Genomic DNA, 12,038 nt, shown 5'->3' with positions numbered 1-12,038 from the left:
ATGAAGCTTGTTTGCCTGAGGTGCTTTATGATAATGTTGTCTTTGTTTCTTGAATTTTATTTAAATGGATACATTGGACATAATGATTAACACAAAATGTGTTCTTGGAGTGGATTATAATACAGTAAACGGCCTAAATCTAATGTTGATTTGTCTCTAAAACCATAAATTGTCAGCAAAAAAATTCAAATTTTATGAAATTATTGCTAGAAACAATTGGTTTCATGATAGTTGAGATACTGGGATCAGCAAGGGTGTTCTGATAGTGTGTCATTACATATACAGTGAGTAACCATGTTTTAAAGACATTTTTATTGTAAATTAGCAACAAAGAAACACCTCTGAACTTTAATTTTTGGAGGAACATTTGCAACTACTCTTCATTTATACTTGGCACCTTTCCATCTATATGAGATAATGTTTGTGCAGTTTCCAAGTTTGGGTGAGTAACTGTGGTTCTAACTATGACTAAGAAAGACAAAATGTCCCAGGACACTTATAGCTGAAAGTATCATTGGTTAATTATGTACAACAATCTCTCGTGTTGTGGCTTTGTTTTTGGAGAAATGAACTGTTGAAACTACTGACCATTGTGCTTGTGTGATCCCACCCACAGACAATGTCACCATTCACTGCTGATATCCATTACAAGTTCCTGCCTGCTGAAGTTATTGTGAACGGGCTTAGGGCACCCTATTCATATCTTGATTGGGGTTACCTGACCGTCTCTTATACCGTGGTCCTGTTGAAGAAAACAAAGCCTTCTTTTCTGACCATTGCCATGATACTTGTCATGTTTGCTTCTGAGTTAACTATTGTGTTCCTTCCATGAAGTGCCAAATAGATAGAGCTCACTTTACCTTCTATCATGGCAGCAGCCGTCCACCCTTAGTCACTGCTTTAAGGCAGCATTGCAAGCACGCAGACTAACAGATCCACATCTCAGACCTGAGAGTGAGATTGTTATTTTTCTATCTGCCAAATATTAATTTGCCAAAACTGATGGTTGCATTTCCAATGACCATATTGAGTTATTCCAAATTCGTTGACTGTCCCAGCGTGGTTTGATCATAGTAAAAGATGAAGACTTGTCCTGAAACCACAGATTGTTTGGCACTAACGGTAAAGGAGAATATAGTATAGGCAGGAGAATGACGATTCGTGAGTTGTTGGAGTTGGCCTTCTGTTTCAGTGACCAGATACATCAATTTGGCACTTCATGGAAGGAACACAATTATTAACTCAACATAGGGAAGTTATACTCTGAATAGAGTGAATAGCTTATCATCTGAAAACGTTTGAAGATAAGCTCCTTCCGATTCTACAGGAAAAGTGTTAAGTCTGGGGCAGAAAGTTAACAATGCCTAAATGAGTAGAGATCTAACACAGTTCTATTTCATGGAGACACAAGAAACTGCAGACTTTGGAACGTGGAGCAAAAACCCTAATGAAAATTACAAACCAAAATGTCAACTGTCCATTTCCCTCAACAGACACTGACTGAACCATTGAGTTTCCACAGCAGTCTGTCTTTTGCTACATTCCCATTCTACCCATTAGAAATTATCCAGAGCAAAGCCATTAACTTAGCTGTACAATTACTAAAGTTACCCCACTAAAATCTTTCAATGGTGAAAGTTTTTCACTGTTTCTCGGTACCTGTGGAAATAATAAACCAATCTCCAAATTAAAATAAAATTATGGGAATAGCCAAATGACAGTGGATGTTCTGGACTGCACTCCTGGGTGACAGATGTCTCCCAGCTGTCTGAAGCTTTTTCTCAACTACCAGTCATTGATGTGGAGCCTTCAACTGTTGATCAAGATAGGCTTTCATTTTCTTGGAGGCTGGAAAGCAAGTAACAAGAACAGAAATTTGAAGGAAGTGCTGAAATACAGACTCTTCTCCCCTTTCACGATATCTCCATGATGCCTTTTTATCCTCTGTGAGAGAGATGGCTCTGTACCATAGGGCACGTATGAGACAGATATCATTGATCTATGCAAAGATCTTCGAAACAAATGCAGCATCTCCAGGGAACATCATATATCAATGTACACCATTGGGAAAACCTTTACCAGAGTCATACCAAAGATGTCCCATTCCAGTTAGCCATAAGGTGTAAGGTGGTTGAGAGTGGAATCCACCTTGCCGGACGATGCTGAGGATGTTCTACGAGGCTGTCTACAAGAAGGGTCAGAGCCGTCTCTATTTCCTGAGGAGGCTGAGGTCCTTTAACATCTGCCGGACGATGCTGAAGATGTTCTACGAGGCTGTGGTGGCCAGTGCTATCATGTTTGCTGTTGTGTGCTGGGGCAGCAGGCTGAGGGTAGCAGACATCAACAGAACCAACAAACTCATTCGTAAGGCCAGTGATGTTGTGGGGGTGGAACTGGACTCTCTGATGGTGGTGTCTGAAAAGAGAATGCTGTCCAAGTTGCATGCCATCTTGGACAATGACTCCCATCCACCCCATAATGTACTGGTTAGGCACAGGAGTACATTCAGCCAGAGACTCATTCCACCGAGATGTAACACTGAGCATCATAGGAAGTCATTCCTGCCTGTGGCCATTAAACTTTACAACTCCTCCCTTGGAGTGTCAGACACCCTGAGCCAATAGGCTGGTGCTGGACTTATTTCCACATGGCATGATTAACTTATTATTATTTAATTATTTATGGTTTTATATTGCTATATTTCTACACTATTCTTGGTTGGTGCGGCTGTAACAAAACCCAATTTCTCTCGGGATCAATAAAGTATGTCTGTCTGTCTGAGTGCAAACATCCACAGTGGACATGATCTCCTGTGGCAGCTCAAGTGCTTGTGTTTAGTATCCTTCTATCCACGTGGTATGATGGTTAAGCCACATTCCAACTTCGGAGAGGTATACTGCATCCTAAATAAGACAATTCCAGAATATTATGAGGGGTATAGACAGGGTAAATGCAGGCAGAACTTTTCCACTGAGGTTGAGCGAGACTACAGTTAGAGGTCATGGATTAAGAGGAAAAAGACTAAATATTGAAGGGGAATACTTCACTCATAGGCAGGTGAGAGTGTGGAATGAACTGACAGCTGAAGTGGTGAATGTGTGTTCGATTTTAACATTGAAGAAAAGTTTAGATAATTACGTGGATGGGAGGGATGTAGTCCAGGCGCAATTCAATGATTCTAGGTGCAATAGTAGATGGGCTGAAAGGTCGGTCTCTGTGCTGTATTACTCTATAAAAAGGGACTCCACCACATGTGCCACAATTGGCTAATTATAGAGTCTAATTATTCATTCTGAAGCCTTATCACTTCTTACCATGGAAGCAATGAAACCATTCCAATGTTATCACAAAATAATTTGCCACGTACTTAATTTATCTCTCTGATAAATCTCTTGGTTTAAATTCTGAACAGTATCGAATGGGGTGTATAATCTTTGACCTACTGAGGAAATATCCATATACTAATGTACAATGAGTCAGATTGTGCGCAGTTTCACTCATCTCCTTTGCTCAACTTTCCCAGTGTAAAGCTGATAGGTTTCTCTGCCTCTGGACTTTGTGCTAAATTTGATAAAATAGCAAGAAGTATGTTATGCCAGGATCTGATCTCCAATTTATCTCTCACTCTGACTCACAGGATAAAGCCTGCAATTATTTATGGAACAGTCAGCCCCAGGCAAGCATGATTCTTCCAATATATATTTAGCAAACTGAATGAATGCAACAAGAACTCTCTATTGAACTGCAGGGTTTGCAACTCCTCTCTAAATATTGGGCAGCTGGAATACATAAGACACAATAGTAACACTGAACAATGTATAAATAAAGTAATATCTAAGACAAAGACAGTACATATATTTTTGCTAAATTGAGATATCAAATTAAATTATTAATGGATGACTGTAATTTTAGATCTTTTATATTAAAGCTGACGAGTGCATAATTATACGATGGAAACCCATCTGGCTTTGATTATCAGGAATTTAGCTGAATCTGCCATTTGCTTGGATGTGCCCCAGTGCATGAATTATGATTTTATGTGACAAATTTCTGAAAGAGCAAATTGATAACAAACACAAGACATTTGTATGTATATTCATTGACCTCTTTATTAGATATACCTGCTCGTTAATGCAAATATCTAATCAGCCAATCATGGCCAGCATCTCAATGCATAAAAGCATGCAGATATGGTCAAGAGGTTCAGTTGTTGTACAGAGCGAACACTAGAATGGGGAAGAAATGTGATCTGAATGACTTTGACTGTGGATTGATTGTTGGTGCCAGATGGGGTAGCTTGAGTATCTCAGAAACTGTTGATCTCATGGGATTTTCACGCACAACAGTCTCAAAAGTTTACATAGAATGGTGCAAAAAAATCAAGAAAACATCCAGTGAGTGGCAGTTCTGAAGGTGAAAATGCTTTGTTATTGGGAGAGGTCAGAGGATAATGCTCAGATTGGTTCAAGCTGACAGGAAAGCTACAGAAACTCAAATAACCATGTGTTATAACAGTGGTATGCAGAAGAACATCTCTAGATGCACAACATGTCAAACCTTCTGCTACAGCAGCAGAAGACCACAAACATATACTCAATAGTCACCTTATTAGGTACAGGAGGTTTATCATTTATAAAGTGAGAATATAAATGGGAATCAAAGTCAAAGTCAAGTCTATTGTCACATGTACATGTGCAATGTAAATCTTACTTGCAGCAGTATCACAGTCATGTAGCAGCAGATATACAATGTTCACAAAATATACATAAATTAACAATATAGATTTTGTTCTGTTACAGACCCCATGGGTATCTTGTGACTGTCTTATGACCATGATGTAATTGTCTTGTGATGGTGGGGTGATGTAATTTTCCCACCAGTGTGAGGTCACATGATGTAATTTTCCAACAGGTATATAAGGGAAACCCCTGTTGTGACGCAGCGGTTAGTTTGATAGTTAGTTTTGCTGCGTATGTGTCTCATGACGTAGTTTCGTTTTAAAAGTGGAGTTTTTACTTTCTATCATAAGGAGCAAAAACCGTTGTGCCGGCAGTTTCGCCAATCGCTGCCGCTTCTGGTTTGTTCCATCTTTGATTTATCTTTACAGTCAAGTTGGAGAGTGAAGACTTCACCAAAGTAAAGGAACCCGAAGAATTGAGTAAAGTTGGTATTGTTCGGCGGTTTTATAAAGGATTGACCTTAGTGAAGCTTCATTCAGGAATAGTGACCTGCATCTGAGGTAACCCTGCAAGATCAGGAAGGGCTGTGCAGTGTTCACCTTACAGCAGCAAAAAGGTCAATTCCTTTAAGCCGTTTTACTTCTTTCATTGTGAATCCTTTGGACAAGGCATCTCTTGACGGTGATCAGCAGATTTGTCATTTTCTTTGGAGAAATTGTTGTTACAGTAAAGTCTCTCCTTACTGACTGTATAAATCACTTGGACTTTCAAATTTACCACTTTAAGACTGTGTTTGAATTTACCACTTTAAGACTGTGTTCTAATTTACCACTTTAAGAACTACTCCAGAGTTTAGCTGTTTGTTAAGTTGCCGTATAGCAGTTAACTCGCAGTTAAGTTAGTCACTTGTTTACTTTTCACTTTTGTTGAGCAGAGTTTAATAAATGTTTATATTTGTTTATAAAACCTGACTCAATTCTATATTCATTGTTGCCGGCCACATAACAACACAAAAGAACGCAATTAAAACAAGAAAAAAAGTCGAAGTCCTGCTATTCTGATTTAGTGATTGAGGTGTGCAGGTTGGTTCACAACCTGAACAGTTGAAGGGAAGTAACTTTTGGATGAGGTAAGATTGAAGTTAGTCATTTCAGAGATGATGATGACCATAAGCAGAACAGCCAGAACAAGTGCAGGCTGACGCAACTCTAATGTTAAGGAAACAAGAAAGGAAAGTGATTACTGGCTTTGTTTCCACCTGTTTATTCATTCTCTCACTCTTTAGATGAAAAAGTTTTGAGCACAGCACCACTAACAAAATAGTCATAATGAATCATATGATCACACTTAGATTGGTGAATACCATTTGAATTACCTGAAGTGATATTTCCCACTGATTTCAAATTGAACGTTCAGACACTTAACTGTTTGTGACTGTTCAACTGCTAATGCTGGGTGCAAATTAATAAGATATAAGGGAGAATGCAGATGCTTGGGGTAATTGGGTGCTTTATGGTTGACATGGATCTACGGGCTGAATGATCTGTTTTTGTGACTATGACTCTATGACTTCTGGGTCTTCAGTCCAAATTCCAACATAGCCTTCCAATTCTAATCTTGATATTAAGAAAGTTTGATATCACTTATGTCCTAATGTCATTAAAATGGGTCTGTCATTTTTTTCTTGTACAAAGTTGACTCATTTCAGCTGATACAAATTTTCCTTTTCCCCAGAAGATAATGTAAGCATAATCATGATATTATAACCTTCAATTTTTAGCTTCCTTTGAAGAACTTTAGAAGTTTAAGAGGCATCTTACAGATAAGAGAATGCACCATTTTGAAGAACTAAAAATGTCATTCATTCTCCCAAAGTTAGAAGACTCTCGGATTGTAATCTATCAGCCTATCAGGGGAGGAGCAGGATACTCACATTGTATAGAAAACCTGAATTTGGGATGATGCCCCAAACTGTGCATTATTGTTGATAGCAGTCTTCAAAGAACATATTAAGATTGCTCTGAATAAATATTTTTCAGATCCCGCCTAAAATAAAAGCAACCAAGAAAAAGCATTAGATACATTGTGATATTTGCTCCTTTGTTACAGTTTGCTGTCGATGTCAATGTGCTTGTAACAATGCATTACATATGCAATAAAAGAATTTGTTCATTCTTTTCCAGATGCAGTAGCAGCAATAGTGATACCCCAAAGGGTTCGTCAATCTTGGACACAATCAGTGCTCTTTATTCTTTTTGAGTTTCTCAAAATGGAACATGTGTTTAATTCAAACTAATGAGCAGATGAGCTGAAAGAAATTTCTCACTGTGAAGGAAATACTGATAATATGCACTATTCAAAGAAAATTATACTACAGTAACAGATCATTCCTTTAGATATTCTACACTGATATTTATACTCTTTATGAATCACCACTTACTTTCATAAACTTTATATGTTTTTCCAAAATACTTATCAGGTCCCCACAAAAAAGAAATATGTCAGTTCTTTCTGGATAGCTTCATATTCAAATTTGATGGCATCTTCGTAAATCCCTCCAGTGCATAGTTGGACATACGAGAGTTGTTTTGGTATGTTTGTGAGCCCACTCTTAGATCTCATGATTGGTCAATAGGATACAAGATCCCAGCACCCTCCCTGAAATATGAGCTGAGCATCATGGTGTGGCAAGCTTTCTCTTTCAGGAACGTTAGACGCTGCTTTTAGTTAGTTAGCAGCTTCATGGCACTCTCTATTACTGAATAAGGCACGTCCAATTTATTTCTTATTGTTAGCAAACAATTTCTTGGAACTTTCCCAATTAACAAGCAGTATGTAAGGTTTATTTAAGACAGCCATGTAGGTTGGGTACAGGCTCATTCACCCATAAACTGAGTAACTTCTTATAAGTTCAGCTATAATAACATCTTATTATAACTGAACAAAGGTGCAACACTTTCCAATTGCCACCAATAAAATCCTAGGTATGGTTTAAACATCACATGGTTGACATAAACGATTTTGTATTCAGTTCCCTTTAAAATGATTTCCAGTGATCCATTTCCAATTGATATGTTCTTTTGACCTGGCATATTGACTTTTAGTTATTTTATTTATTCCAAGGTTTCTTTATTCCACCACCCAAGTTTGTTTCTTGATTTCCAAGAGATAAGGCTGCCTCTCCTCCTGTCAAAATATCACCTTGTTTTCTTTTAGTTTGCAACATTAGTGATCGTACCCCACCTTTCATTATGTCTACCTGCCTCTCACCACCCACTCAGGCGTTTCAAGACCGTGGTGAGTAATTTTGTTTCAGTAATGTACTCATAAACTGAGGTCCAGTGCTTAGAATATATCCTTTCTAGCTTTCTATCAATCTCTCAAACTTTGTTCTATTCCTAACTTTTGTGTATTGAAACCATCATTCAATCATTCTTTCACAAGGCTCCTGAATATCTATGCTAAAAGTTTTGTCCAGAGTATTTGCATTACACATTACCAAAGGCTTTGTAAATGTTCAAATGTACCATATTATCTGCATTATCTTTCTTTACTCTTTCCAATCCTTTTCCAAATAATCTAATATTTTAGAAAATAGTCTTATTTCAGTAAAATTTGCTGACTATTCTTACTTATATTTTCATCTTTCTTTCTTTTTATATCTTTTTATTAATTTTAAACAAACATAAGAGAAACATAGATACAGAGAGTTTGAGAATACATAATTAATAGGTTAAAGTATAAATACAAATAGATGATAATCCATATATAATAACCTCCCAAACTCATAGTGATTATGAAAAAAGGAGTAAATAAGAAAAAAAAAACCCTCCAAAAAAAAAACATAACCAACATGGGCCATTGCATTATGTCAAATATACACAGCAGCCTCAATAACTCTGTACCTCCATCCAAATAATTAATGATCATAAAAGTAAGGTTTAGGAAAAGTCAGTTTAACTCATATGAAACTGTTGAATAAATGGTCTCCAAGTTTCTTCAAATTTAATTGAAGGGTCTAAAACAGCACTTCTAATTTTTTCTAAACTCAATTAAGAAATAATTTGAGAAAACCACTGAAATATGGTTGGAGGATTAATTTCTTTCCAGTTCAATAGGATAGATCTTCTAGCCACTAATGTAACAAATGCAATCATCCGCCGAGCTGAGGGGGATAAACAACTATTATCCACCATTGGTAAACCAAAAATTGCAGTAATAGGATGCGATTGCAATTTAATATTCAGAACTTTTGAAATGATACCGAAAATATCTTTCCAATAATTTTGCAAGCAAGGACAAGACCAAAACATTTTCATCTTTCAACAAAGCTCCCAGTACCACTGCCGCTGTTCATAGTAAGCCAGTTTAAGTACAGATCATTAGACTCACTCCATCACAGATTTCAGATAAGTTTTTTACTTGTTTAGTCAGTTTTCCAGGACTATTATTTTTTCTCTTGACTTAGTGTTGTCTTTGCTTTCTCCTTCCTTGTTTGTTTAGGTACCTATCCAAGGTGAAGGTTTGTCCTTAAATCTGCCCAGTTTGTCCATTATCATCCGTATTTCTACCTTCATTCTTGATTTCTTTAGTACTTTATTTTTGTTTTGAAAGTATCTATGATAAAGACAAATCAAAATTCAGGTCTCCGCAATTTCCTCTGAAAGTACCTATGATAAGTCCTCTGATTTTACTTCTGTTAATCACCTACAGGCTGCAGACTTCACTTGCAAGACCTGCATTTATTGACGATTTCTGACCAGGTTGACCTTAGTGGTTTACAAAGTCCTTAGGGAGAGCAATTAATAATAGCCCGCTTTGCTGTGGGACCAGAGCTTTGTATACCAAGTATACAAAGTCTATGCTTTACAATACCAGCAACCCGGGTTCAATTCCTATTGTTGCCTGTAAGGAATTTGTACATTCTCCCCATGACTGCATTGATTTCCTTCCACAGTCCAAAGACCTACCAGTTGGTTGGTTAATTGGTCATTGCAAATTGTCCCATGATTAGACTAGGGTTAAATCAGAGGTTGCTGGGTGGTGTGGCTTGAAGAGCCAGTAGGGCCTATTCCACATTGTATCTGAATCAATCTATCAATGAAATCAGATGATGCTTTGCCAAGATACCCCCCCCCCCAGAAGTCAAACCTGGGTGCAGACATTAACTTCTGTATAAGATTGTGAGGCCACTGAATAATCAAAAATAGTCAAAAATATTTAAAAGCTATTAATGTTCATGTAAATAATTACAAATAAATTAGTTATGAAAGTTGATAGAAATATTTCAAAATCATGAAAAACAAACCAAATTTAAATCAAAAGACAAAAGCTTATCTCCATAATTCCACAGGCTGAGAATGGTTTTGGTCGCCAATCTTGTTGTTGGTCTGATCTCCCATTGGATTTAAGCAGCAACTTCACAATAAAATGCTGGCTGAGGAATTCTTCAAGGCTGAATCACAGAAAACTGACAGTCCATTTCAAAACCTTTGGCCATAGCTGGCACATTCAGCCCATAGAATTTTATCGTGTTAAATAAATAGCACCAACATTCTCTGGTAACATGGATTTTGCAACATGGAAATTTGTTCTATTAAGTTAATGTTAGCATTTCAGATTAAACTTTGAGCACCTCAAGGGAGTTACAATTTCAACTGCAATTTCCAGTGGAAAATGCCTTAGTGAATGTGATATGCATTGTTGCCAGCTATCAGGAAGAAGCAATTTCATGAGGTCACATAACATTTAGGTGGACCTCATTGGTTTATCTTGGCTACTCTTATCAACAACATTTTATGAAAAAAAACTTTGTTACACTTCTATTGGAATACACACATATTTTTGTGATAGGTTCATAAATTTATGAACAAAGAAAATAATGAATTGGACTGGATTTTCATGAACTCCTGGTGCAGGATCTTTCATTAGAAAAGCACACGCTCACAAAATTGTACAGATTATAAAAATATCGATTGAACTTTGCTTCACCAGCTGCAAAAGTCGACTGTGAAATTCAGTCTTTCCAAGACAATTAATGTAAGATCAATGACAACAGGTTTTATTGGCTGATAATATTTAAGTAACAGTAGGCAAAATGGTGTCATCTATCCAACTACCTATTGATTATATGGTTCAACAACACTGTTAAACTCTGACATTATACTTTCTGCACAAATTCTGCTGTAGAAAAACAAGATGTGAACGCAGAGTCAAGAAAGATGCTCGATATCTTGTGAGTGTTGTTCAAGAGATGATGGAACATAGCGCAAATAAAAAAAAATTGGAAAAATCAGTGGGTTGTGCAGCAACTCCCTGCAAATGCAGCTTGATGCTCTATTTTCCATTTGAGTTCTTAAGATGTTATTCCAGTCAATGGAAATATAGTTTGCAGTGACTGCTGAACTTGAATGCCCTAATATATCGCAATCCAGGCCATAACTGTGAATATTTATACTATGATGTTTATTGAGTAAAGGTGAGAGCTGATGGTGTGTAATTGTTAATGTTAATCATGCAGTTTTAATTACTTCATATGCATAATCTGATGCATCGAGATCTTTCTCATGTATCTTTATTCAGCATTATTGGTGCTGAGGCTTCATAATATTTATCAAATCCACCATCATTTCTACATCAGGAGATTGTAGCTTGTGATAACGAGAATAACCTGATACAAAGGAGTGATTTAACTGTTCTTATCACTAAATATTTACTTGCTCAGCAATATTCTACTTATGCTTTGGCGCCATTCTTTATTTTAAGTACCTTGATTATTTATTTGATCTCAAGAGGGTAGCTATAAGAAGTCTGACTTGATTGCCTGCGCCTATTAACCTGTAACTCTTCTATCAGTAATTTACGATTTCTTGGTCCATATAAATAAACCGCAGATCAGAATTCAGATGTCAAAGATTACTATATTTATTTAACATTCAACTGAAAATATAACAATACACATTTTACCATTTGCTCAGGTCCTGATAACGATATTCATTCCTTTTCTCCTTATTATCTTATATCTATTCTCATTCCCTTTTTAGGTCTTATTCTATTCCTCGGCCAAAGGGGCTGTGATCCATAAACGGACACAATTCTAATCCTGTGATAGTCACCAGCTTTTCAATCCAATATGTTATAGGAATAGCCCAAAGGATTGGCTGCCATGTGGTGAGTTGCTTTTCTAAGCCAGCAACATCCAAAGCAAAATGCATGCAACACATCCATGGGGAAGAAGTCGGACGGAAACCTGGAATAAAACCTGTTCTAATTTTTTACCATTCAGTCATAGTATTATAAAAAAATACAACACAGAGGAGACCATGTAGCCTATCACTGCTAAGTTGGTAAATTGGTTTA

Source organism: Hemitrygon akajei, chromosome 22, assembly GCF_048418815.1.
Source record: "Hemitrygon akajei chromosome 22, sHemAka1.3, whole genome shotgun sequence".
NCBI lineage: Eukaryota > Metazoa > Chordata > Chondrichthyes > Myliobatiformes > Dasyatidae > Hemitrygon > Hemitrygon akajei.
This window is presented reverse-complemented; position numbering follows the sequence as displayed.